Source organism: Rhinoderma darwinii, chromosome 4 (assembly GCF_050947455.1).
Source record: "Rhinoderma darwinii isolate aRhiDar2 chromosome 4, aRhiDar2.hap1, whole genome shotgun sequence".
NCBI classification, from domain to species: Eukaryota; Metazoa; Chordata; class Amphibia; order Anura; family Rhinodermatidae; genus Rhinoderma; species Rhinoderma darwinii.
Genome location: NC_134690.1, coordinates 48,529,994 through 48,557,969, shown reverse-complemented (window position 1 = coordinate 48,557,969; position 27,976 = coordinate 48,529,994). Strand labels below are relative to the sequence as shown.

Here is a 27,976-nt window from a genome sequence, read left to right as displayed (position 1 = left end):
AGTGGGCGGTCCTACTCAGTGATTGGCAGCTATTTCTGTATTAACACTTATACAGGGAAGGAACATCACTGGATGAGACCGCCCACTGGACTCTTTGGCCAAAAATGAGCAGGGATTTAAATGAATATCTTACAATTTATACTGAATATTTTCCTACAAAACGATATATATATATATATATATATATATACATATCTACTCAGCTCCTCCTGATCTATAACATGCTGCCTGAAGATTAGCCAGCTTGTACTAGGTGACAGGTTCCCTGTAAACGAATGGTTGAAAAAGCCACTATATTTGGGTTCAGCAGAATTTAAATAAGGGGTGGTCTGACCATTCGGCCATTAGAGCCCATTGCTAAGAAGGAACTGAAAGCTCATCAGCTACGTAGATTAATCAAAGTTTAAGAGATACATGAGATAATTGTTGCTCAAAGAGATTGGGGGAATTTCCGAAGATTGGCATTTCATATACCATTCTTAACCTAAACTGCGCTGGAGTAAGAAGCACAAAATTTATTAAAGGCCGCATTGCTCTTAATAAATTTGGCGTATCTTTGCCTCTCCATGCACCAAACCTTGAAATCTACGCTTTGTGCCATACTTTACACCAATTTCTGCTGTAACTTAGAGTAAGTCTGTGCCAGCCTCCACTAAACCCCACCTACCACAGGTGTGACATGTTACAAACTATGGCATAAATATGGCTTGCGCCACAATTTGTAACTTTTCTATGCCATTCTAATGGCGTAAAGGCTTTGATAAATTCCCCCTTTAATTTAACCCGATTCTGGTGTATTATAATTAATGGTAAGAAGCGCATGACTATTATTGCCCGGAGCCCAGACCCGTCTCAATCCGCTTCTGACTCAAACCACTTTTCTCAGTCTCCAAGGCCCCATGCACACCACCGTGGAAATTCTCCATAATACGGTCCGCAATTACGGACCCATTCAGTTCTATTGGCCGCGGACACCTTTCCGCATTGCTACGATGGGTGTCTGTGCCGTAGAAATGTTCCAAAAATTATGGAACATGTCTGTTCTTTTACATTTTGTGGTTCTGTGCTTCCATACTTTCTATGGGAGTATGGCCCGAAAATGCGGGCGGCAGTTGGCGGCCGGTCATGCCTGCATTCACCTGCTGTAATTATGGGCACGGCCATGTGCATGGGGCCTTACTGTTATGTAGAAATTAATTTAAAGAGGACCTATCATCTTACCAAAAAACTGCCATTAGTTCTGGTGTCCGATATGCAAATGAGGCCTTTGACTGACAAGTGGGCGGTTACCCCTTATCAAGTGACAGGTGTTACCCTCCCACTTGACAGTCAAAGGTCTCATTTGCATATCGGGCACCAAAACTTACAGCAACGGTATCTTAGCAACAGTAGGGGGCTAGAAGAAAAAAATAAAAAGCGGCAGAATCTGTGAGGCGCCTGCAATCAAACTGAGATGTCAGCTTGGGAAACTTCCACCAGATAAACATGACAGCAGTATAATTCGGAGCAGCACGGAGCATGGTTAGACGTTTTCCCAAAAATGATAGGCGTGTAGTTTAGTACTAAATACTACATGTACTGCTGCCACTTTTCTCATAAAAGTAGAGGTTTTACTATAAGGGCAATACTCAACATTGCCACCCAGGTTTCCACCAAACATTTAAATTTTTAATATGTATGAGGGGATGAAACAAAAAATGCAGCAAAGTAGTAAAACAAAGTGCGTTAAAAATAAAAAGTGAGTTAAAAATAAAAATAAATGCATTTATGTGTAATTTAGTACACCAATACACTATATATTACTTTTTTATTCACTAAAGGTCACAGTTTCACCATACTTAGGGAAAGGCTTATACTGTAATACACCATATATTAGAGTATAATACACCATATATTAGAGTATAATACACCATATATTAGAGTATAATACACCATATATTAGAGTATAATACACCATATATTAGAGTATAATACACCATATATTAGAGTATAATACACCATATATTAGAGTATAATACACCATATATTAGAGTATAATACACCATATATTAGAGTATAATACACCATATATTAGAGTATAATACACCATATAGTACAGTATAATACACCATATATTAGAGTAGAACACACCATATAGTACAGTGTAATACACCATATATTACAGTATAATCCACCATATAGTACAGTGTAATACACCATATATTACAGTATAACACACCATATAGTACAGTGTAATACACCATATATTAGAGTATAATACACCATATATTACAGTAGAACACACCATATAGTACAGTGTAATACATCATATATTAGAGTATAATACACCATATATTAGAGTATAACACACCATATAGTACAGTGTAATACACCAAATATTAGAGTATAACACACCATATAGTACAGTGTAATACACCATATATTACAGTATAATACACCATATATTACAGTATAACACACCATATAGTACAGTGTAATACACCATATATTACAGTATAATACACCATATATTACAGTATAATACTTCACTATTCATAAGTAGTGCTAATTATTCTGACCGCCAACAGTGCAATATACATTCAGTCCCCAAGGCAAGAGGTGTACATCCATACATCTGTCTAGGCGGACATATTCATCAACTGGACATAATGGATCCTAATGAAACCTGATAGATCCCATTGACTTATAATGGGGTCTGTCAGGTTGCCATCAAGATTCTGGTGATTCTGACAGCAAGAATTGCTCTGTAGATTCTTGCCGTCATTAACACTGTAACCCTGATGGAGCACAACTTTGATGTGAACAGAGCCTAAGTCACACTAATTGAATGTGTCTATGGGTTAGCCTGTTGAGTCATGATGGCACACATTTAAAGTTGGCATCAGCATAAGTAAAAGTTTTCTTTACCTATGAAGCATTCCTTATTAAAGGGTAATCCCCATCACATAAAGCAATATGCCATCACTTTCTGATCTGTGAGGGTTCGGATGCCGGGACCACCCCTATCTTGAAAATGAATGGGCCACAGTGCTAGTTTAGTGCTGTATCCCTTTCAAAGTTTTTCCATTGGATGTGCAGGGAATGGCAGCACATTTTCATTCTCTTGGATGTGGCTGTGCCGCAGTTTCGCTTTGTAGGGAAAGAAAGTGAACAGGCAGCGGCGCTAAACTGGCGATGCAGCCCCTTTAATCTCAGAACTTGTAGAGGACCGGGCAGTCAGTGCCCTGCTGATCAGAAAGTGATATCATATCTTAGAGATATGCCATCGCTTTCTGTTATGGGAATAACCCTTCAAGATTCCCATATTTTTACCAAATAAGCTACAATAATAGACCACTAGATGTAATCTAGCTTTCATATATATATACTGTAAGCCGGTGGTGGGGAAAGTACTGAAGGGGGTGTATTTCTCACCTGGCTGATTAAGATGGCAGAGATGAGGAATCTAGGAAAGTTGGGTTTCTCAGCAAAACTTATTTTTCTGAGGCTTTTGTTAAGTCTGTTTTCCGGGCCTGGATTTCTATGAAATGGCAGGTAGGATTAGTTTACGAACTTGCCATTCCCTCCCCATTCCAGTACATGCTTTTCCCTAGCCCAAATCAATACTGAATTGCTCATTTAGGGCTGCAGTGAATGCAGTCCAGTGTCAGAGCCTGGGAATCCACACAAGGATAGTGTGGAAAGCCTGATACAAGGAACAGTCTACTCATAATTTATAATAAGTGAGGAAACGGCTGTTTAGTTAGTGCCCAGATGGGTCAGGTGTTTGAGTTGTTTATATGCTGCAAGTCTTGCATGCCGGATAAATACTTGTTTATTTTTGGACTTCAATAAAGTCAAGCGTGGACTTTAAACTTGAACAGTATCGATATTCTGATTGCCAACGGCATCCCCTGACAGGATATATATATATATATATATATATATATATATATATATATTTCAAATTGGTAAAGTTAAGGGAGAGCAGTTACAAGCACAACATGAAAAGACAGCATTAGAAATAAAAGAATGGAATTTCCAGAACATATTATTTCAATGAATTATAGATAGATGGAGACCAGGCAAGGCATGCCTGGACACACACATGGGTGTGAAGAAAGTACATTAGACGTTATAAGCATGAAATGAGGAGGGGCAGTGCTATGGGAAAAAGAACTTGGACAAGATTTTATATTTATATAATGTCTGTAAACCGAGATATAAGTAATGATCAAAACGAGGGAATAGAATGAATGCAACTATACATATCTTTGAATGCGCACTGACAGCGGGTCCACGTATGGAAAGAATTGTATTCGGGCACACTTTTAGATTAGGTAAAGCCGCCATTATTTACAGAGCGCCAGCTTAGTGAAAACAGTCCCCAGTACGACTTAGTGCCCGATGAAGGTCTAACGACCGAAACTTTGCACATATAGCCACTAGCATCACGATAAAAAATCAAAATCAAATTCACTTTACCTAATCTAAAAGTGTGCCGAATACAATTCTTTCCATTCTTTCAACTGGGTTGGGACCCTATTCTGAGCACCTGAGAAAAACTAGAGCTATCTGAACAACTCCACAGCAGGTCCACGTATACTGGACATTCACATTAGATAATTGTTGGCGGATCCCACTGGTGAAAATCTAATGTATATGAAGGAACACCAATGTCACCTGACATAGGCTATTAGGAGAACAAGATTTTAGCATTGGCAGAGGTATCTTGCAGCTGCGTATCCCCCTCCCCCTACAGCAATAAATATGCATGCTCGACCACTGGAATTCTTCTATTTAGCAGTGCAGGTAGGAGAATGGAGCTCTGACCGCTAGTGTTAAATATTATTAAAAGCTTATAATACCCTCTTCTGCCACATATTAAAAATTATATTTAATTGTCCGTACCTTTTAAATCTTTTCAAACTCTCATGACTTGTTTTAAAGAAAGTGGTAGAGGAGGCCCCTGAACAATTGCCACTTAAAGCCGCCCTATAATCCAGACCTTGTAAATGTTTGTAAAGTAATGTAGCTGTCTTTCTCCTCCTATGTAAATACAACAGGATCTACCCTCAATTACAGTTAGATCATTATCAGGCTTTGAGAAATAATATATAATAACAATATGTATAAAAAAAAATAAAAAAAATTGCTGCAAATGATAATGATATTCTGTTCAATCACTAGTTTAACTTTATGAAGTATCAATAATGGAAATTCTCCCCCTCCCAACATCAAAAATCAGTCACCTGATCTGGAAACTGTGGGACTCCATAGCAGTAGCGGATCCCCATATGGGCGTTTCGGGCGGTCGCCCGGGGCCCAAGGCTTGCAGGGGGCCCATAGCTTCCCACACTGCACACAAGTGAACCAAAACTCTCCAGGGCTGCTGCTGCGGCGGGGGGAATGTGCAGGGGGAGTCAATTGCGGCCAGGGAACAGGGGCACAGCACATCAGCTGTAGAGAGCAGACTGTCAGAGATTGTGATGGGCAGGTGCTGGAGTCTCCCTGACAGTCTGCTCCTCTGTGCTGCTGTGCACTCTCCCTCCTGTCTAAACCTCCAGCAGCTGCCTGATAACGGCAAAACTGAAACTAGAGGGTGAAGGACCTGTGGTGACGTCACAGTCACATGATTAAGGTCCTGGAGGCTGCCAGAGACAAGCACCGCAGAGGAAGAGACTGGTAAGTACGTAAGAGAGTGTGTGTGTGTGTGTGTGTGTGTGTGTGTGTGTGTGTGTGTGTGTTAATGTAAGTCTATATAGTGTGTGCTGTGTATATAGTGTCTATAATGTAAGTCTATGTAGTGTGTGTGTGTGTGTGTCATAATGTAAGTCTATATAGTGTGTGCTGTGTTTATAGTGTCATAATGTAAGTCTATATAGTGTGTGCTGTGTATATAGTGTGTGCTGTGTTTATAGTGTCTATAATGTAAGTCTATATAGTGTGTGTGGTTTGAATATATAGTGTTTGGTGTTAGTGTGAATTGTATATAGGGTGTTTAATGTAACATTTTTTGTGTGCAAAATAATTTCCCACCCATAGAGCCCTCTGCAGTAAGTCAGATGCTCAGAACCCCCCCCTGCAGTATAATCTCCCCCATGGAGCCCTCAGTAGTTATTATTCTGCAGGGGGGGGGGGGGGGGTCAGAGCGTTTGATTGACTGTTCAGGGTTCTATAGGGGAATAACTCCTTCCCCCCCCCCAAGAGCCATAAGGGCGGATTTACACGAACGTGTAATACGTCCGTGCAACGCGCGTGCTTTTCACGCGCGTCGCACGGACCTATACAAGTCTATGGGGCAGTGCAGACTGTCAGTGATTTTTGCGCAGCGTGAGTCCGCTGTGTAAAACTGACGACATGTCCTATATTTCTGCGTTTTTTGCGCATCACGCACCCATTGAAATTAATGGGTGCGTGAAAATCACGCATGCCACACGGAGGCACCTCCGTGGGATGTGCGTGATTTGCTCAACAGCAGTATAACTATGATTGCAAACAGAAAAGCACCACGTGCTACAAACATACAAACAGAGTGTCATAATGATGGCGGCTGCGCGAAAAGCACGCAGCCGCGCATCATATGGTGATGACACACGGAGCTGTTAAGTGCCTTTTGCGCGCGCAAAACGCCACATTTTTTGCGTGCGCAAAGCGCACACGCTTGTGTAAATCCGCCCTAAGTGTCAGACACTTAGACCCTCCCATAGGGCACTCAGCAGTCAGTCAAATGCACTGGGGAGGGGTGTCTGACTGCTTAAAGGGTAACTAACGAAAGATTTAAAAAAAATTACATGTCATAGTGACATGTCAAATGTTCTAATCGGTGGGGGTCCGGGCACTGAGACCCCACCAATCGCTGAAACAAAGTGGCAGAAGCGCTCAGGTGAGTGCTTTGCCACTTTGTTTCTGATCGTCTTTCCTCTGATAGCCGAGCATGCGGTGTATGGGCACAACAGAAAGTCTATGAGTCCGTACACCGCGCCGAGAAAAGACAGTCAGAAATTAAGTGGAACAGCGCTCACCCGAGCACTCCTGCTGCTTTGTTTTAGTGATCGGTGGTGGTCTCAATGCTGGGACCCCCATCAATCAAAACTTCTGACATATCACTCTCACTATGACACGCCAAATGCTTTTTAAAAGTTTAGTTACCTCTTGGGGACTGAATTTATTGGTTTGAGTTAATGTATGGGCCTGGGTCTTAATTTGCTTTAGGGGTCTGGGGTATAAGACAATTTATGGTGTTTATTTCTGAATTTTTATGTTGCTATAGATGCTGAAAATGGCTACAGAATCAAGGGGAAAAGATGTCTCATCAGGAAACTCTGCAGTCATCAGGAGAAGTCGCCATAACGGTCTGTGTCAGATGGAGAAGAAAAGAGAACGACCCATCAGTGAAGACATCACCTGTGAGTCATTGCATTTATAGATCTGTCACCTCTCCTGACATGTCTGTTATCGGAAATCCTTGTATTCCACATAAAGTCTTTGCGTACCCAGGACTAATAGACAAATGCGTGTTACCATTCCCCTTGTCAGGAGGATGTGTCCCTACACAGTGTGATACTGTCAGCGATGGTTGGAGACTGTCAGTGTGTAGGGACACAGCCCTTTGACAAGGGGAATCGTAGCACTCATTTGTCAATGCTCACACAGAAAGGTGGTGTTTAATATAGACATGACGTGGCAGGGCGGTGGTGGAGAAGGGGGCCCAAGCTTGTGGAACAGCCCAGGGCCCATGGTTTACTTAATCCGCCACTGCTCCATAGTGACTATTTTTTGCATCGGCAGTGATTCGAGTGGCTGTCCAGGAACACATCTGCCAGTGGAGATCTAGAGGGTCCACTTGCTAAAGAGCACATTACGGGCCAGTTCACATGTTGTGTAAATACTGCGGATTTAACGCAACAGAATTCTTTGTGGAAAATCGGCAGCAAATACAGTAGCAGCAAAATAGATGAGATAAAACAAATCTCATCCACACACTGCGGAAAAAACGCTTAGAAAATTACCTGCGGTGCAGAATTTAATTCCGCAGCATGTCAATTGTATTTACGTAAATGCTGCTTATTTGTTGCAGGATTTCCCCCATTGAATTCAATGGGGATGTAAATCCAGCATCAAATAGCAGTTGTTCCGTTATTTGCGGCGGGTTTGCAGCAATCCCACGGCAAAAAACGCAACTGAGAAAACAAAAAATATATTATACTTACCTAGGAGTCTGTGTGTCATCCTCCTGGAATGACACTTCATCCCATGTGACCGCCGCTGCAGCCAATCTCAAACTGTAGCAGTGGTCACATGGATAAAACGTCATCCCAGGAGGCCGGCCTGGATCACGCCAGAGGGCCGGCCTCCTGGGATAATTTGTGCCCCCTCCTGCATTTTACAGGTTAAGATGTTCCACTAGCAGTGGAATATATGTTACCTGCTAAGTATTTTTTCATACCAGATATGGTAACTCTTTAATGTGTGGTAAAAGTCTGTCTTAGATAACTATGGGCTTCTGCAAAAGAACTGTTACGCTCGTAAAACAACAATATGCGTCCTTGAACAAAGAAAAATTTAATTGAAATGTGCGCTATCCTTATTCTAATGGCACTGTTATTGGTAATCATACCATATTGGGCATATAATTAGGTACTATATGGTATAGATATGTGTAAATAGTCTGACTATATATCACATGAGGCAATGCCAACAAAAAGTACTGCATAGAGCATCATTCCATGTTAGACCAGCCCTGGTCTGACAACAAGACGCCAGCAACTGCCAGTCATGAAAATAGGCATTATAGGGCTCCGAGTGCTGCTGGCATTATAGACAGAGGGCTCATTAGCAAAATAAACAAGTGGAAAGATTTTCATTGCTCTGCAGCCGTTATTTAGTACTGGTTCAGAGCCTTTTAGCCATGATTTTGGGCACAATTCCCAATCATTTTGCATATTAAACATTCTAACACAATTACTTCCCCTACTGTGGTTAAAATGAAACACAAGCAGACACATAACAAAATATTCCAACTACCCCCTAACATACCTCGCATTGCAACAATGTTCTTCTATTTCCACCCCATGCAGTCTCCAAATTGCTCATCTGCAAGCAGTAGATTAGGTGACTACATGTCCCATAAAACCTATCCAGGTATCATAAAAACGAGGTGTCGCCATTTCATATATTTTAGAATCTATAGTTCCACTTTGAGAGCAGGATGCTGGAGAACTACAGATGCAGATTTAAGGCACAGGAGAGGCTGCAGACTGTGCCCTGTGCAGCAGCATGCATGTCACAAGCAGTGATCAAACTCCAGAGGCAGAGATGATTGTCTCGCAATTGCATTACATCATCCACAGGAAACAAGTTTGGAAGAGATTCAACATGATAATACTAACAGTACAGTACCAATAATACAGTCAATTCCTTGATTGTTGCTATGTAATGACCTAGGCGCACTTTACATAAAAATGTTTTTTATTTAGAAACCTAGAAGAGACGCCAGTGACATCACCGATCCTGATTACAGGTGAGAATTCAAATGATAAACTATAGTTTTCACTGGAGCTTTCCTTTAACCCTTTCAGGACCAAGGTTATTTTGGCCCTTGGGGGCCAGCCCCATTTTTTCAAATCTGATATGTGTCATTTTATGTGGTAATAACTCTGGAATGCTTTTGCCTACCCAAGCGATTCTGAGATTGTTTTCTCGTGACATATTGTACTTTATGTTAGTGGAAAAATTTGGTCAATAAATTCATTGCTTATTTGTGAAAAACACTAAAATGTAAAGAAAATTTGCAAAAATTATGATTTTTCTAATTTTAAATGTATCTACTTGTAAAACAGATAGTAATACCCCACAAAATTATTGCTAATTAACATCCCCCATATGTCTACTTTATATTTGCATTGTTTTTTTGAATATTATTGAATTTTTCTAGGACATTACAAGGCTTAGAACTTTAGTAGCAATTTCTGACATTTTCAAGAAAATTTCAAAAGGCTATTTTTCAAGGACCCGTTCAGTTACATAGAACCCATAAATCACCCCATTAAAAAAAACTGCACCCCTCAAAGTATTCAAAACAGCATTCAGAAAGTGTTTTAACCATTTAGGCATCTCACAGGAATTAAAGCAAAGTAGAGGTGAAATTTACAAATTTCATTTTTTTTTTTGCCGAAATGCATTTGTAATAAAAAAAAATCTGTAACACAGAAGGTTTTACCAGAGAAACGCAACTCAATATTTATTGCCCAGTTTCTGGAATTTTTATAAATATCCCACATGTGGCCCTAGTGCACTTATAGACTGTAGCACCGTCCTCTGAAGCAAAGGAGCACCTAGTGGATTTTGGGGCCTCCTTTTTTTTTTAGAATATATTTTAGGCACCATGTCAGGTTTGAAGAGGTCTTGTGGTGCCAAAACAGCGGAAATTCCCCAAAAGTGACACGGTTTTGGAAACTACACACCTCAAGGAATTTATCTAGGGGTATAGTTAGCATCCTGACCTCACAGTTCTTTTGCTATATTTATTGGAGTTTGTCTGTGAAAATGAAAATCTACTTTTTTTCTGAAAAAATATAATTTTTTAAAATTTTTACAAGGAATAATGAATAAAAAGCACCCCAAAACGTGTAAAGCTCTCCCGATTACGGCAATACCCCATATGTGGTAATAAACTGCTGTTTGGACCCACGGTAGAGCTCAGAAGGGAGGGAGCGCCGTTTGGCTTTTGGAGCGCAGATGTTGCTTGGTAGTAGATCGGTTTGGGGTTTTGCTGCTATTTCAGTTTATGATGTGGGGGTATGTGTAATCTGTGCGGAGAACATCAGGGCATAATAAGAGGGTATAATAATGGTGTAAATAAATAATAATTCATAGATATGTGTCCAGTGCCGCACTGATAAATGGTGCCGGATGTTATCCGCTTTTGGAACACTCGACGCAATGTTTTTTGTCTTTTTTTTTTTTTTTACAGTGTTCACCATGCGCTATAAATGCCATTTTACTTTATTCTGTGGGTCGATACGATTACGGCGATACCATATGTATGTCGTTTTTTTTATGTTTTGTGGCGTTTGTGCAATAAAATCACTTTCCTATTAAAAAATTATTTTTTTGTGCCACCATATTCTGAGAGCCAGAACTTTTTTATTTTTCAGTCAAAAAAGCTGTGTAAGGGCTTGTTTTTTGCGGGACGGGTTGTAGTTTTTATTAGTACTGTTTTGGGGTACATGCAACTTTTTTATTCTATATTTTGCGAGGGGCGATGACCAAAAAAATAGTGATTCTGAGATTGTTTTTTAATTTTTTTTGCGGTGTTCACTGTGCGGGAAAAATAATATTATAGCTTTATAGTTTGGGTCGTTACGAACGCGGTGATACCAAATATGTGTACTTTTTTAACGTTTTCATTTTTTTTTCCTATAATAAAAGACTTCTTATAGGAAAAAAGCATTTTTTGTTTTTACACTTTTATAAAACATTTTTATTACTTATTTTTTTTACTTTTTTTACTCTTTGGACTGCAGCACTGATAGCTGCTATAATACATTACACTACCTAGGTAGTGTAACGTATTATAAACTGTCAGTGTGACGCTGAGAGTCACACTGACAGGAAGCTTATGAGGACCGGCCGTTGTATGGCCTCCGGTTTTGCCATGCAACTGACCACAGCACCCGCAATCGGTCACCGGGAAAGTTTGTTGCTGAACCAATCAGGACCCGATTATGTCTCCAGACCCAGAGGCAGGGGTTAACAGCGCGATCCAGGTGTCAGCACTACTCTGAGACACCCGGATGGTGCTTTTAACACCCACTGTGAATTCACGTCGGCGCTGCACAGAGCCCAGCTGTGGGTGGTCAGGAAACAGTTAAAAATTGTGATTATATTCTCTGTAGCTGAACCAATCGGTTCGGCTGTCAGAGAACAGGTTGCTGGGGAGCCGCGGACACTGACACAACCGGCGTCAGAGCGATCTCCCCAGCGCTATGCTGGCAAAGCAGAGGTCTGTAGATTCACGTCCTTGCTGCACGGGGTATATGCGGATAGGACGTGAATCTACAGATTGTCGGCGTGAAAGGGTTAAAGAACAGGTTTATGACTTGTTTGTCTATTGATGATAATAACCAATATATTTTATTACTTATAGTTTATGAAATTTTTAGTCAATACTTTGCCATAATATCTAATAATGGTGAGTCAAACGCTACAGGACTTGATTAGAAGTCTTTGATTGTGCATCCAAGTGGCTTCCTCCACTCAACTGATTGAATGAAAATTGTCCTTGCATTTACAGGTAGTGTGTCAGGACTTTTGTCCCCCCTGACAGCTAACACCACTAGTTAGGCGTAGGCAGGGCCGGCCTTAGGCTACAGGGTGCCGTGGGCGGAATTTTCCTTTGGTGCCCCCCACTCCATTTAGCATTGTTATGTATTGTCGGCATTTGGTACTTTTGTTTGTGCATTTGTCACGCCGAAAAACGTGTCAAAAATGCTTGGTTTAAGCATCCCATTGACATCAATGGTATAGCGCGCCGTTAGTGCACACGACACGTATTGTTTAAAAATGTGTCGCGTGAAAAAAGTAGTGTCTGGTCAATTCTTTGGCATAAAAAACGCGCTGAAAATGCGCCAAAATCGCACCTAATTTCTCTAGTCAATGGGAGTTCTGATTGAGCGGAAAAAACACAATGAATGTCTGTCAAAAGGGACCTGTAGTTTAAATAGAACTTCACAAAAACACTAGTGTTTTTAAGGGTATGTGCACGCACAAAATAAAAAACGTCTCAAAATACGGACCTGTTTTTAAGGGAAAACAGCTCCTGATTTTCAGCCGTTTTTTATTCAAAGTTGCGTTTTTCACTGTGTTTTTAACAGCCATTTTTGGAGCTGTTTATCTATAGAGTCTATGAAAAACGGCCCCAAAAACGGCTGAAGAAGTGACATGCACTTCTTTTTCGTGGCCGTATTTTTCCACGGCCATTTTTTAAAACGGCCGCGTAAAAAACGCCCTGTCGGAACAGAATGCCGTTTTCCCAATGGGCAGATGTTTGGAGGCGTTCTGCTTCCGATTTTTCTGCAGTTTTTAGCAGTGTGAACAAGGCCTATGTTTTGGTAAGGCTGTTTTCACATTACGTCCTGCCTGTCCATTTATCATATGCGGCGGAAAAGCTCGTGGCGCATACATTATATGGACACAAAAAAAACATACAGTATAATTTTTTTTTACTGGACGCCACTGCATAAAATAGCGTAGTCCCACCCGAACTGAGGCTTTTTTAACCTCCATCAGGTGTATGGGACTGTTTACCATACATTCTGGAAGCTTTCCCGGCGCATACATTATACGGATGGGCAGTATGTAATGTGAAATTACCTTTAGGCTGAGTTCACACGGGGCGGATACGCTGCGTAAAAGAACGGAGCGTATCCACCCTGTGCGCCGCAGGGAATATGGGGAGAAAAACTGCACCAAACTGAAGGGGGAGTTTCTCGCCTGGAATGTCTGCTGCGAAAAACTGCCGCACTTAGCCAGCCTGCAGCTGCGGTCACATGGGATGAAGCGTCATCCCAGGAGGCCGGCCCTCTGACATCATCCAGGCCGGCCTCCTGGGATGATGTTTCATCCATGTGACCGCCGTTACAGCCTGTGATTGGCTGCAGTGGAGGTCACATGAGATGAAGCGTCATCCCAGGAGGATAAAACCCAGATTCCAAGGAAAGTATAATATATTGTTTGTTTTCTGAGTGGCGTTTTTTGCGGCAGGATCGCTGCTCACCCGCTGCAAAAAACACAACCTCTATTTGTTGCGGAATTTACCTCCCCATTGAATACATAGATTCAGACGAACGTGTGCGTTTTGCACGCGCAAAATACGCTGCGTTTTGCGCGCACAAAAGGCACTTGACAGCTCCGTGTGCCCTGTTCATATGGATGCGCGGCTGCGTGCTTTTCGCGCAGCCGCCATCATTATGACACTCCGTTTGGATGTTTGTAAACAGAAAAGCACGTGGTGCTTTTCTGTTTACATTCATTCTTTTACTGCTGTTGCACGAATAACTCTTGTCCCACGGAAGTGCTTCCGTGGGGCATGCGTGATTTTCACGCACCCATTGACTTCAATGGGTGCGTGATGCTCGAAAAACGCAGAAATATAGAACATGTTGCGAGTTTTACGCAGCGTACTCACGCTGCGCAAAACTCACGGACAGTCTGCACTGCCCTATAGACTTGCATAGGTCCGTGCGACCCGCGTGAAAACCATGCGGGCTGCACGGACGCAAATCACATTCATGTGAATCCGCCCTAACAAATAGTTTTCTTTGTAAAAGTAGTAAAATATATGAAAAATTTGGTATCACCGTAATCGTATTGGGTCACAGAATAAAGTTAAGTTGTCGTTTTTATCGCACGATGAAAGCCATAAAATTGAAATCCAAAAAACTATGGAGGAATCACAGTTTTTTTTTCTAATTTCAGCCCACAAAGAATTTTTTTCAGTTTCCCAGTACATTATATGGTAATTTAAATGCTACCAATAGAAACTACAACTCCTCCCGCAAAAAATAACCACCATCCTAAAATAAAAAATGTTATGGCTCTAGCAAGGCGGGTAGTGAAAAACTTTTGAAAAAGCAATAAATGTCTCAGTCCTGAAAGGGTTATAATAAGAAAGCAGCTCATACTTACCTCTATCTTCCCAGACGTTCCTGCATTGGGGGCTCCCGTCACCTCTGTTCTCGGTTTGTATACAGAGCGGTTGCAGTGGTGACATCATGTCGACAGTACATCACCGCTGCAGCTGCTCTGTATCCAAACAGTGAACAGAGGTGACACGAGCCCCCAGCGCAGGAATGTTTGGGAGGAAAGGTAAGTATAAGTTAATCTTTAGGGTATGTTCACACACAGTAGCAAAATACGTCTGAAATTACGGAGCTGTTTTCAGGCGAAAACAGCTCCTGAATTTCAGACCTTTTTGCAAGTACTGGCGTTTTTCGTGGCTTCAATTACGGACATTATTGGAGCTGTTTTTCAAAGGAGTCAATGAAAAACGGCCCCAAAAACGTCCCAAGAAGTGACATGCACTTCTTTGATGCGGGCGTATTGTTACGCGCCGTCTTTTGACAGCGACGCGTAAAATGGCACCTCGTGGGAACAGAACATCGTAAAACCCATTGCAAGCAATGGGCAGATGTCTGTAGACGTAATGGAGCCGTCTTTTCAGGCGTAATTCGAGGCGTAAAACGCCCGAATTACATCTGGAAATAGGCCGTGTGAACATACCCTTATTTTAACTTCTCCTCTACTGCTTCAACAGAATTTCTTTTTAACCCCTTTAATGTAATGTGCACAGGGTCTAAAACGGCAACAAATGGCAAATGTGCACTGTGGAGCAACTGAACAATGTGCCCATCTGCCATTTATTAACATTCATTCAGCACCACCTTGGTGCCCATTTTCCACTTATTGCCCCTTTAGTGTCCTTATGTTCAGTGCCCCCTTGATGCATATTTGCCATTTACTGCCCCTTTAGCACCCTCTGTCACAGAAGAACAATAAATGGGCAACAAATGGCAAATGGGCATCGAAGGGGCACTGAACAGGACACTAAAGGGTCAATAAGTGGCAAATGGGCACCAAGGTGGCACTGAATCCTCTGCCCATTTGCCATTTTTAGACCCTCATTAGTGCCCCCATACAACCAAAGTCCCACAGTCTGACTGACCTGCTGAGCTTCTTAGTGCACTGCGTCCGCTGATGCTGCTGGAACGGAGCCCTGTGGAAATATCCAGAGCAGGACCGCATGGTAAGATAGTCTCCTCCCTGTGTTGCGTCCTGAGTGATGTCATCACGCCTGGTCATCACTTAGGACATAAGACGAGGAGGGGGAGAGGGTGAACGGGGGAGCGGTAGGCGCGACAGCCAGTAGTGAGGTCAGTGAGTGACACCTGACCCGCTGGCGCCTCGAGCAGTAGCCGCAGAGCGGGAGAAATTCACCTGCTGGTGCCCCCCTTACAGTATGGCGGCCGGCGCCCTGTGCGACCGCACGTGTCGCACGTAGCTAAGGCCATGGGTGTAGGAGCGACAAGTTTAAGCAAACCCATGTCTGAGTTCTGGCTGAAAGCAAAACTATAGCCATTTTTTTAATCCTAACATGCCCAATGTAAAGTGTCCGGCTTCCTGCTGCAATCCCTCCCCTCAGTTCTTGAGTGACGGTCCTCAGCACCATGTGCAATTAAAGAGCTGTTACTCAAGAGCAGAGGCGAGGGGTTGAAGCCGGACATGAGATATAAATCAAAAATTTCAGTGTGTTGGTTTCAACCAGAACACTGACATAGATTAGCTTAATTTTTTCTCCACTACACCTATCTAGTGGTGTAAGTGGGACAAAAATCCTGACACTCCCTTTAGGGCACATTCAGACGTGGCGGATTTGCTGCGGAATTCCGCAGCAGACATTTTTTTCTTTGGTACCTATAGCTTTCACATAACTCACATTCTGCAGCATGCACAGTCTGTTGTGGAGGAGCAGCAGATTTTCACTGCGGATTTTAGCCTTTGCAATGCAAAGTCTGAAATCTGTGGCAAGTCCGCTACAAAATCCACCATGTCTGTAAAAACTGTCAAATATGAAATTTTTAATACAGATTTGTTGCGTAATTGCCGCAAAATTGGTGGCAAAATCTGCAGCGGTAAATTCCCGCCACATCTGAATGTGCCTTTAAAGTTTTGTGGGTAACGCCCTTAAAGGAGTTGTTTAGATTTAGAAAAAACGGCATGCTTTTTATTTTCTCCAGAAACCTCAAAACTGTTGCCTGTGGGCTGTGTCTGGTACTGCAACTCATCTCAATTCAAGTGAAAGGAGCCCAGCTAAAATACCAAACACATCCTACAGACACAAGTGGCACTGTTTCTGAAAAAAAAAAAAAAAAAGACAGACCCATTTCTCTAATTCTGGAAACCCTTTTAATCTGAAACCAAGTTGGGATGAACATTATAAAGTAAAGCATTAATGCTATTTTTTTTTTAATTTCACGTAAAATATTTACAAACGCTGTAACCTCTAATCTCCTTCAGTTAGACATGCCTCTATTTACACGGCTAAGCTAATATGTATTCAAATTTGATGTTTGTGCAAATATAACCTGAAATAGCAAATATGTCATAAACTGGCAAAGGACATTGAAAAAGAACAGGAATTAAGTTTTTCTAATATTTTTTTTTGTGTGTTTTTATGAGTCATTGAAAGATAATGCATGCAACTCAAGGCAAAATTGATTTTTTCCATGAAATGAATATATATATAATTTTTATTTTTTAAAGAGGATAAACGGCTACTTCAAAGTCTTTTAGGTAACATTTGACACACATTTACCTTATTATATAGCTCTCCGCAATTTAGAAGCAGAACTATACTCTGGATCATTTTAATTTATTTTTAATGTTGATAGTTTATAACAGTAATAATCACTTCTCAGATGAAGTGTTCACTGCCGGTAATGCTCTGGACAATTGGAGGTAATTATAAGTTAATTATTGGACTTCAGATCCCATAAATGATTTTTCTGTGTACCGATTCCTTACAGATCTTTAGTAATTGTCCAAAGCAGATTATATATGGAATAATGCCTCCCCTAATATACATTATAAGGATATTAAAATTCACCAATTAGTTGCAGCAACATATAAATGGAAGAGGCTGAATGCATTGGAACAGCTCAATGTATCTGGTGACATGTCATTATTACAGATCTCCTGCATGCAAAATACATGTAATAAGCCAAAATGGCGTACGTTTATTGACTTACATGCCTTGACATGGTTTATTTTATATTTTACTTGCCGTACCAATTTTAAAATCTCCTTATGTTCAGGATACAGACATATAACGGCCACTCATGATGGTGGATTTTACTGCCCTATGAGTAGTACGTACATACAGAATAAGGCCTTATTTACATGAACGTATTTCTCGTCCGTGTGCTGTCCGTTTTAACAACGGACAGCACACGGATCCATACATGTCAATGGGGCTAGTCACACATCCGTTTTTTCAATGTGTCCGTAGCAAGAAATTCATAGCAGCCCCTATTCTGGTCCGTTTTTGTGAACCAGACTCGTATATTGAAGACTATGGGTGCGTGAGAAAAACGGATAGCACACAGACGACATACATGTGTTGTGTCCGATTTGCATCTGCAAAAAACAGGCCGCTTTTTATGCATATGACTGTCCATGTGGCGTCAGTGTGGTTTCCATGTGGCATCAGTTTTTCTCGTCCGTTTTTCTCTACTGCAAGCACTTTCTGGTTTCACTTTTTTTCTCTGCATTTCTTTAGCAATTGATGCATGAAAAACGGATAGCATACAGATGTCGTCTATACCCTCTCTGTTTTTTTTTCACGCACCCATAGACTTCAATGGGGCGAGTCTGATCCGCAAAATGGACAAGAAAAGGACTCGCAACGGACACACGGATGTGTGAATACCACCATTGAATTCAATTGCTTAGTGTGCTGTCCATTGTTAAAACACACAGCACACAATGGAGAAACACGTTCTTGGGAATAAGGTCTTATTCACGTGAACGTATTTCTCGTCCATTTTAACAACCGACAGCACACTGACGTATACAAGTCAATGGGGCTATTCACACATCTGTTTTTTCAATGGTGAGTGGGTCAGTTGCGAGAAACTCACAGCAAGGCAGAATCTACTCCATTTTTGTGGACAAGACTCGCCTATTGAAGTCTATGGGTGCGTTTAAAAAACGGACATTCATGTGTTGTCTGTTTTTCACAGATCCGTTGCTAAGTGATGCAGAAAAAAGAAGAAAAGTGAAACCAGGAAATGCTTGCAATGGAGAAAAACGGACGAGAAAAACGGATAACATACGGAAATAAAAAACTGACCCAACGCTTACATTCATACAGATGAAAAACTGTCCCTTTTTTGCGGGCACAAATTGGACATGCTCGGGTGAATAAGGCCTAAGGGGTCCCATTCTGGTCCTTCACATCACCCCTTACCATTATAGTAGAGATGGGTAGTGTGACCCCTAAAACTGGTTCTCCTGTTAATGGCCTCGTGCTTTGTTTATATAGTCATGGTATTCCCTGGTCGAGATTTTTATAATTTTCCAAAATATATGTTATCCCATATATATCCATGGGTTGGATTTTCCGGGATCTAGCTGACGGGGATTTTTTTTCCCTATGAGTAGGCAGATCATATTAATATTGCACAGTAATCATATTCCAGAGAATGCATTGTAAGAGAAAACGGGACATTTATTGAAAGACCACAAGAAGATAAAATATTTTTTTATGTGGAGACAGGCAAAAAAATGTACAATACACACAAAACTGACACTAGTAAAGACAAATAGAATTGGAAATTAATGTATTCGATTATGTGAAGCCACACATAGTCTACCTGACAACACTGTCTGACAGAAATCAGAGGGGGGCACGTTGTCATCAGAATCCCTGAGTAGTTCAGCCTCAGGCTTTGGGCCTGTAGCTTTAAGCAACCATATATCATAGAAATCAGGCTATATTCACACTGTGTTCTGGCTTTAGTTTCAGTGCATACACCAAGAAAATCTTCAGGCATATACTACAAATGTAAATGCATAGTCCTTCATGGTAAAAAAAAACAATAAACTTTTGCCTTGAAAATCTTGACAATATAAGCAGAAAAATTTTGAAAAGTATTTTGCAACGCAAGAAATTGAGAAATGTGGCTGAGTTGCGGAATATTTTTCCTGTGGGACAATATACAAGGCAAATACCCCACGTGACTGCAGCCTAAGGCCTTATTTACACGAACGTGTTTCACGTCCGTGATACGTGCGTGAAAATCATGCATGTCGCACGGACCTATGTAAGGCAATGGGGACATTCAGACATTCCGTATTTTTCACTCAGCGTGTGTCCGCTGTGTGAAATTCACGACATGTCCTATACTTGAGCGTTTTTTGCGCATCACGCACCCATTGAAGTCAATGGGTGCGTGAAACTCACGCGCAGCACACAGAAGATCAAGAAATGAAGGGAAAAATAAAACCACCTCCTTCATTTCTTTTTCTAAACCTCAAAACCGTGTATCATAAACCAAACACTTAGGGTATGTGCACACGAGAAGTGCCTTTTACGTCTGAAAAGACAGACTTTTCAGGAGAAAACAGCTGCCTCGTTTCAGACGTAAAAGCTCCTCCTCGCATTATGCGAGGCGTCTGTGACGCTCGTAAATCTTGAGCTGCTCTTCATTGACTTCAATGAAGAACGGCTCAAATTACGTGGCAAAGAAGTGCCCTGCACTTCTTTGCCGAGGCAGTCAATTTACGAGTCGTCGTTTGACAGCTGTCAAATGACGACGCGTAAATGACAGGTCGTCTGCACAGTACGTCGGCAAACCCATTCAAATGAATGGGCAGATGTTTGCCGACGTATTGAGCCCTATTTTCAGACGTAAAACCAGGCATAATACGCCTCGTTTACGTCTGAAAATAGGTCGTGTGAACCCAGCCTTATGACACACAGAACTGCAACGCGCAAAAAACGCTGCATTTTTGCTAAAATCACTGAAAGTCTGCACTGCCCCATAGACTTGCATAGGTCTGTGTGACACGCGTGAAAAACACACGGGTGGCACGGACGTATATTGCGTTCGTGTAAATCCACCCTAAATGTGTTTCAATACATTTTTCCCTGTTTCACAAGATGAGAGGGAATAGTAGACGGCACATAGTAACTCTCAGCTCCAGCTGTTCCTATTGGAAGTTCTAAAATTTAAGGGTATGTTCACACGGTTTTATTAAGTTGATTTTGGTGTGTTTTCTGCGTAGAAATCCGTGTCAAACAAGACCCCAAATCTACCTCCCATTAATTTCAATAGAATCAGAGGAATTTTTTTTTCCAGGACAGAGTTTTTCTGCTCGCTGAGAACAGTGTCCAGGAGCGGCCGCACTGCCACCCTGCAAGAAATAAGGGGAGGCCGCCATGACAGGATAGGAGGGAGTAGGTGAGGAAGGAGTTAAAAATTATAGCGGTGGTTAGGGGAGTGAAGGGGAGTGGTTTGGAGGGGAGGAGCGGGGTGAATCTCGGGCTTCCTGCTGTTTTCCTCAGTTCGAGGGAGACAGTGGGAGGAGGCACAGTAACAGCAGTCCCGCCCACCCGCCCCTTAATTTACAGGTTTTGAATGAGAAGCGTGAACCATGGATGGTGTCTGTTGACTGGTATAATTGGTGTTATTTGCTTTGTCACGGTAGCTGGCGGGGGGAGTCCTTGAGGTTGGTCAGTAAAACTGGTGGGGTGGTCGCATCAGGGGTATGCATCCCCCAAAATATGTGGAAGGCTTCTTAGGGTGTTACCCCTTTGAAGTGCTTTATGGGCAAAGCCATCTGCAGAAGTGAGCGGTGCCTTCGAGCCGGGTTACCGCTGGAGGTAAAAGCAAGTGGTGTTGGCAGATGGCTATTTTTTCTAATTTGCGGTAACCTCAAGGGCTTCCCCTGGTCATGTTATTGGTGTTATATATATTGACCCTGTTAAGGGTTTGTTATGTGTATTTTGGAAGAATTCCAATTTTGGGGAATTCTAGGTTATTTAATGTTTGGTTATAAAAAATTTATTTTCTATAAAATTTATAATAAACGGCTGCTGTGGCCATTAAAATCCAACCTCGGTGTAATGTGTTATTATTCTTAGGGGGTAAGGAATAAATACGGATCACTCGACTCTACTTATCCAAGTCATGGTCTATCTTGTGTCAGATTCTGCTCTTTGACCTACCATTGAAATCAATTGGAAGCAAAAAAACAGCGCCATGTGACTCAACGCGGTTTTGACAGACTTTACAGATAAATAAGATTCCCAACCAAATATTAAAAAAGGGTCTCAAAAATGGCCTGCATTTTAAAAACTGCCTCTAAAATCCTGTAGGAAATTTGGAAGCAGATTTTTTCTGCTTGACAAAAAACGCAGTGTGAAGGTGTGCCTAAAGGTGTGCTGAGATGGATAGTTTGGCTTTATTTTTTATTTATTTTTAATAATATATATAAACTTTTTTTGGATTACAAAAAAATTGAGAGTTAAAATCTTTTTTTAGAGGGATAGTTTACAACAGTGCATGAACTGTAGTCCTCCACACAAAACTATTCCATCTACTGTATGGACAAAGGCCTCATGCACACACACGACCGTAGCCATGTGCACGCCCGTGATTTTTCAATGAGCCCGGACCGCAGAAGACTGCCGTAATAAGACATGTCCGTTCTTTCTGCGGTCCGGGCTCCCGGGCAATGCACGGACCGTAAAAACTATGGTCGTGTGCATGGCCCCATAGAAATGAATGGGTCCGCAATTCTCCAGTGGATTTTCGGGGGAATTGCGGCCGCAAAAGCACGTTCGTGTGCATGGGGCCAAAGTGTCTCAGTCTTCATCAGTTACATCGTGGTCAATATTTTACCAGGATTCACTATAATTTTTTTTTTATAAGGGAGTGAAAACATTAATATAAAATGATGTTGGTTTTCATTAGTTTCTTAAAGAGTTTAGTTAATTTGCAGAGAAAAAAAACATATTGCACAAAAAATGCAAGTGTGAACTTAAGCCTAAGCAGTCATTGTGTGAGCTTTTGAAATAGAAAAAGCTGTAGTCACAACAGATTACCTTTCAGTAACAAAAAAGCTGCTCTGCAAGATTAAGTGAAAAATACATTTGACCTAGAAAAGCTAAATAAAATCTCAGGCAGGGGGCAGTTTATCCAAGGGTGTACTATAGAGACAAAACACACAGCTGCTAGGAGGCCCATGTAGAGGAGGTGGCCCCGGCCTAGTTCACAGTCTAGTACCCATTGGGTGGTAAGAACCTAAGAGGGGCACTACTTGTCCTAAGGCATGGCAATGCTGGCCAACAGGGCCGCCATCAGGGCACTACTAGTACTACTCCCGTCAGGGTCCCGGCCACATGGATGAAGAAAAGGGGCCCGTCGGGCTGTCGTCGCCCCCTCCTCGGACTGTCGCCCCCCCCTCGCAATGCTCGCGGGCCCCCCTCGCAACGCTAGCGCCAACCCCCCTAGCAACCGTCGTGCCCCCCATACCAACGGTCGCGGCCCCCCCTGCATATCTGTTGTAGCTTCACGAACTGGACGGGGAAGATGCAGCATGTGCAGAAGCTCCGTGTGGAGATCCCGCCCCCGAGCCAGCTCCTCTATACAGCCGACAGGATCTGCAGGCTGGTGAGTGTTTCCCTCTCTGCATCCTGCTTCCCATTCCTCCTGACCCCACTTGTAGAATGTATAAAGTATGTTAAAATGTTTTTTTGTTTTTTTTTCGTTTTCCTAGCGTTTTTTTGCCACAATTTGCGCAATCGTGGCAAAAATGGCGCAGTTTTGCTGCGATTATATAAAAATCGCCGCAAATCGCGTGATTTGTGCCGCGATTACGAAAATGGCATTAAAAAAGGATACAAAACATGAAAAAATTGTGCTGTTAGGCTATATTCTCACAGTGCGGTCAAATCACGTTTTTGCCGCGATTTTGCAAAAATTGTGGCAAAAAAATGGGATTTGACCGCACTGTGTAATTAGACTAAGGCCTTATTCAGACGGCCGTGTTTGGTCCGTGATATACGGAGCGTGTATTGGCCGTATTTCCCAGGTCGACCACAATTCAGCGAGCCAGACTCCTAGCATCATCGTTATCAACACTGCTAGGAGTCCCTGCCTCTCCGCGGGAATACTGCCCCATACTGTAATGATGCTTTCAGTACGGGATCGGGGACAGTGTTCCAACGGGACAGGGGACAGTGTTCCCACGGGAAGGGAGGGACTTCTATGATTATAGATAACTGTGATGCTAGAAACCCGGCTCCCTGAACTGTGGTGGGTCCGGGAAATATGGCCGATACACGGTCCGTATATCACAGAACGAACATGGAAGTCTGAATAAGGCCACTTACTTGTCTCCTATTTTTGGTGTGGATTGCGCACTGAAAATTCACTACAAATGACAATATAAGGCGATATTCAGACTAACGTGTGTGAAATCAGACGTGAAGAACGGCCATTTTTCATGGCCGATTTGCACCTGTGCGGGACCCGTTTTCATGGATCCCTCATGGACTTGAGTCTATTGAGGGATCGGTGAAAACGCACAAAAATAGGACATGTCCTATTATTTTACAGGCCCTTCACATGGTCCATTAAAACAACGACCATGTGAATAACCCCATAGAAATACATGCAGCCGTGTGACGGCCATAAAAAAAATGTCCTTCACACGGATGGTTAACACGTTTGTCTGAATAAGCCCTAACGCATCTGAAAGGGGTTTGTCAAAACCTCATGCACGTGTAGCAGAAAAAAAATCTGCATGGAATTTAGGACGTGCTGCTGATTTCATCTCATTCTCAACCTCCAACCTCCTCAGTTGGGCAGTAACCATTTTCAGGGTTGAGGGCCAAAGAGAACTGGGCGAGGGGCCCTTTACTAATTTGAGAATACCCTCAACAAAGAACCCACCCCTGAACGACAACACCTTGTTGGATGTATTTTTGAAAATGGTTACTGACCAACTGAGGAGGTTGGAGGTTAAGAATGAGATGAGGTATAACCTAGTCTGGGAGGAAATGCTGGCCCTTCTGAGCCTTGAGAATGATTCTAGAATCATTATCAAACCCTCTGATAAGGGGGGAAATTTGGTTATTATGGATCGTAGCCAATACATAATTATGTGCATGAACATACTTAAGGATAAGGCATGCTATCATGTCCTAGCTGAGAATCCAACGCACAATTTTTTGACTGAGCTTAAAGATATTACGGCTGAGGCCAAGCGTGAGAAGATTATTGATGGTCGTGAACTAGCCTTTTTGATGGGGCAATGTCCTCAGGTGGCTACCTTCTACAGTCTCCCGAAGGTTCTCAAGGGACTTCGTCCTCTTAAAGGTAGACCGATTGGGAGTTTATCCCAGAATGCCAACATTTATGTTAATAAGATCCTAAGGCCCTTTGTCACGGCAATTCTATCGTATGTTAGGGATATGATGGAGGTGTTGAGGAAACTAGAGGGTATTAGATGTGATCCCAATGTCCTTCTTGCTAGTCTTGATGTGGAGGCACTCTATAGCTCCATCCCCCATTCATTAGGGGTTGGTGCTTTTGAGTATTTCCTCCAGGACAGAGGAACCCACTTCCATGCTAATAACCAATTTGTACTTAAGTTACTTTGGTTTGTTTTGGAACACAATTTTTTCTCTTTGACCAAAAGATCTTCCACCAGCTCAGAGGGGTTGCAATGGGCAGCCCTCGCGCCCCCACCTATGCCAACCTATACCTGGGCTGGTGGGAGAAGGCATTTGTGTTCTGTGATAAAATGGACAAATACACCAACTCCATTATGATGTGGCTTAGGTTCATTGATGACGTGTTCATCCTGTGGTCAGGAACATCTGAGGACTTTAAGGAGTTTGTATCTATTCTGAATATTAACGACCTCGGCCTCTTTTTTACATTTGAGATTCAAGAAAGGAATGATTCCTTGATATCAAGATAGAGAAAACTGACCTTGGCTATATACAGACAGAAATGTTCAGAAAAAGTACTGCAACGAATAATTTACTCAGGTGGGATAGTTGGCATCCCACGCCTCTAAAAAGAGGCATACCTAAGGGGCAATATATGAGGGCCAGACGAAACTGTACAACGATTTCGGATTTTAAGACTTCAGCAAGAGGTCTGAAAAATAGGTTTGAAAGAAGAGGCTATCCGAGTGGTGTACTTAAAACAGCTTACCAACATGCCCTTGGGGCAAATAGAGAATCCCTCCTAATTCCCAAAATTCATCCAGAAAAGGATGAGATTATCAGAGTCATAGGGACCTATGACTCTGTACATCAGGACATTAGGAAGATACTTACGTCCTACTGGGATATCCTCAAAGCAGACCCAGATGTGGGTAGCCTTGTTGGTGAGAGGCCCCAGATCACTTTTAAAAGAGGTCGTAACATCAAAGATAGACTAGTACATAGTCATCTTGACATGGTCAAATCTACAACCTGGCTATCATCAAACCTCAAGGGAAGCTTTCGTCGTGGTAGATGCAAAGCGTGTACCTTTATTTGGAACACTAAAACATTTAAGAACAAAAGCATAGGAGAAATGTTCGACACAAGAACCTTCATTAATTGTCTCACGAAGGTGGTGGTTTACCTCATAACCTGTATTTGTGGGATACAATATGTTGGGAAGACTAGGAGGGATTTTAGGCGAATGGTGAGGGATCATATCCAGGAGAGAAGACACGGCGGTCTCTCGACACGTGTGGGTACAACATTCTGGAGACCACAAGCTACTTAAATTTAAGGGAATGGAATATGTCCGACCATCCCCTAGAGGGGGAACTGGGATAGGAGGATCCTGCAGAAGGAGGCCCAGTGGATTTTCAGGATGCAAACCATCAAACCCCTGGGTCTCAATGCATAGATATCCTTTCTCCCATTTATCTAACTGTGGACTTTTAGCCTCCCTTTCAGTATCTATTCCCTATCCTCCACATATTTTCTCTAGCTTAACTCTCTATTTGGAAGCATATATAACTTTACTGGCCTCATTCTGTATTGGTATCCAATTCACTTGAAGCAGCTTCAGACCATACACACTTGCAGTGATATGTTTCCAGTTTGGTAGTTTTAAGATTGCTGTATGTCTCAATCTTATTTAGTTCATTATGCTGCTCGACCGGCGCTCCTTTGATGCATATGTCCCTTTCTATTCTAATTGTTTAGCGGTGTATTACGTAGCCGCCTGTAGCTCCCCTGGTTACTACCTGATGCTTGATGCATCCATTCCATTGGACGCAACGTTACTAAGGGGGCTTCTGACACACCGGTTGGTTGAGGCTCCGATGATGCGTATCATGTAGGCGGGGCTAAGCCCTATAAAGCTCTTGAGTTTCCCCGGCGCGCACTAAACCAGCCATCAGTGTGTAGTGCACACCGGACAATACAAAATAAACAGCACCACATGTGCTGACCGGCAGTAATAAATACTTGAAGCAGCTTATACCCCTGAGGACGCTCCCCTGTATCACAGGGGCACAGAAACGCGTAGGGAAGGAAATTTTGCACATCTTTGGCAAACAGACCAATGTTATAAAAGTTATGGCTTTTCTTGGAGTGTTGCTGTGATACATATTGTTACCAGTGTATCTTAGACATCCTAGTAAAGGCGTGTTACTTGTGTATCGCTTTGGCAAACAGACTAGTAGTTTGGTTTACTACTCCTGTGCAGTGTTGCATTGGTTTATGAGCTTAGTGAATTTTGAATCATCATATGCCAGACACTCTTACGAAGGACCTATGATCTGTGTTGCCAATGCCTGTACTCAGATTCTTTGGCATTAGTGCCCTTTTTAGAATACCTCAATAAAACTATTTTAAAATGTTTAGACAGGCAGTAAAATATCTTTTGGAAGGTGGAGAGGAAAAAACAAAAGTGAAAATCCGAAAAATGGCTGAGTAGGGAAGGGGTTAAATCAGCTGCATGCCTATTAGGCTATGTTCACACGCTTAGCAAAAACCATCTGAAAATAGGGAGCTGTTTTCAAGGGAAAACAGCTCCTGATTTTCAGAAGTTTTTTAAGCCACTCGCGTTTTTCGCTGCGTTTTTTAAACCCATTTTTTGGTGCTGTTTTTCTATAAAGTCAATGAAAAACGGCTCCAGAAACGTCTGAACAAGTGACATGCACTTCTTTTTCGTGGCCGTTTTTTTACGCGGCCGTTTATCAAAATGCTTTGCATATGCTTCTGATGTTTACGCCGTTTTTTGGCTGTTTACGGCCACGAAAAACGGCCGAAAGTAAGCCATGTGAACATACCCTAATGTTGAAGAATTGTAACGTATTTCATCCTTTATAATATAAAAGGTTAATTTGCTGTAAATCCCTAACAAATTCTGTAACGCACACATTGACGAATTTGGTGCACAAATTCGCA

General features: G+C 42.1%; 1 long non-coding RNA gene across 1 annotated transcript in view; it reads left to right on the top strand.

The window, feature by feature from the left end:
• The first annotated feature begins 7,257 nt into the window (after positions 1-7,257).
• The window catches only part of LOC142760688 (uncharacterized), a 33,012-nt gene continuing 12,293 nt past the window's right edge, over positions 7,258-27,976 (top strand). Inside the window, exons 1-2 of the long non-coding RNA XR_012883359.1 lie at positions 7,258-7,388; positions 9,459-9,502. This is a non-coding gene — a long non-coding RNA (uncharacterized LOC142760688). The remainder of the gene's footprint in view (positions 7,389-9,458; positions 9,503-27,976) is intronic.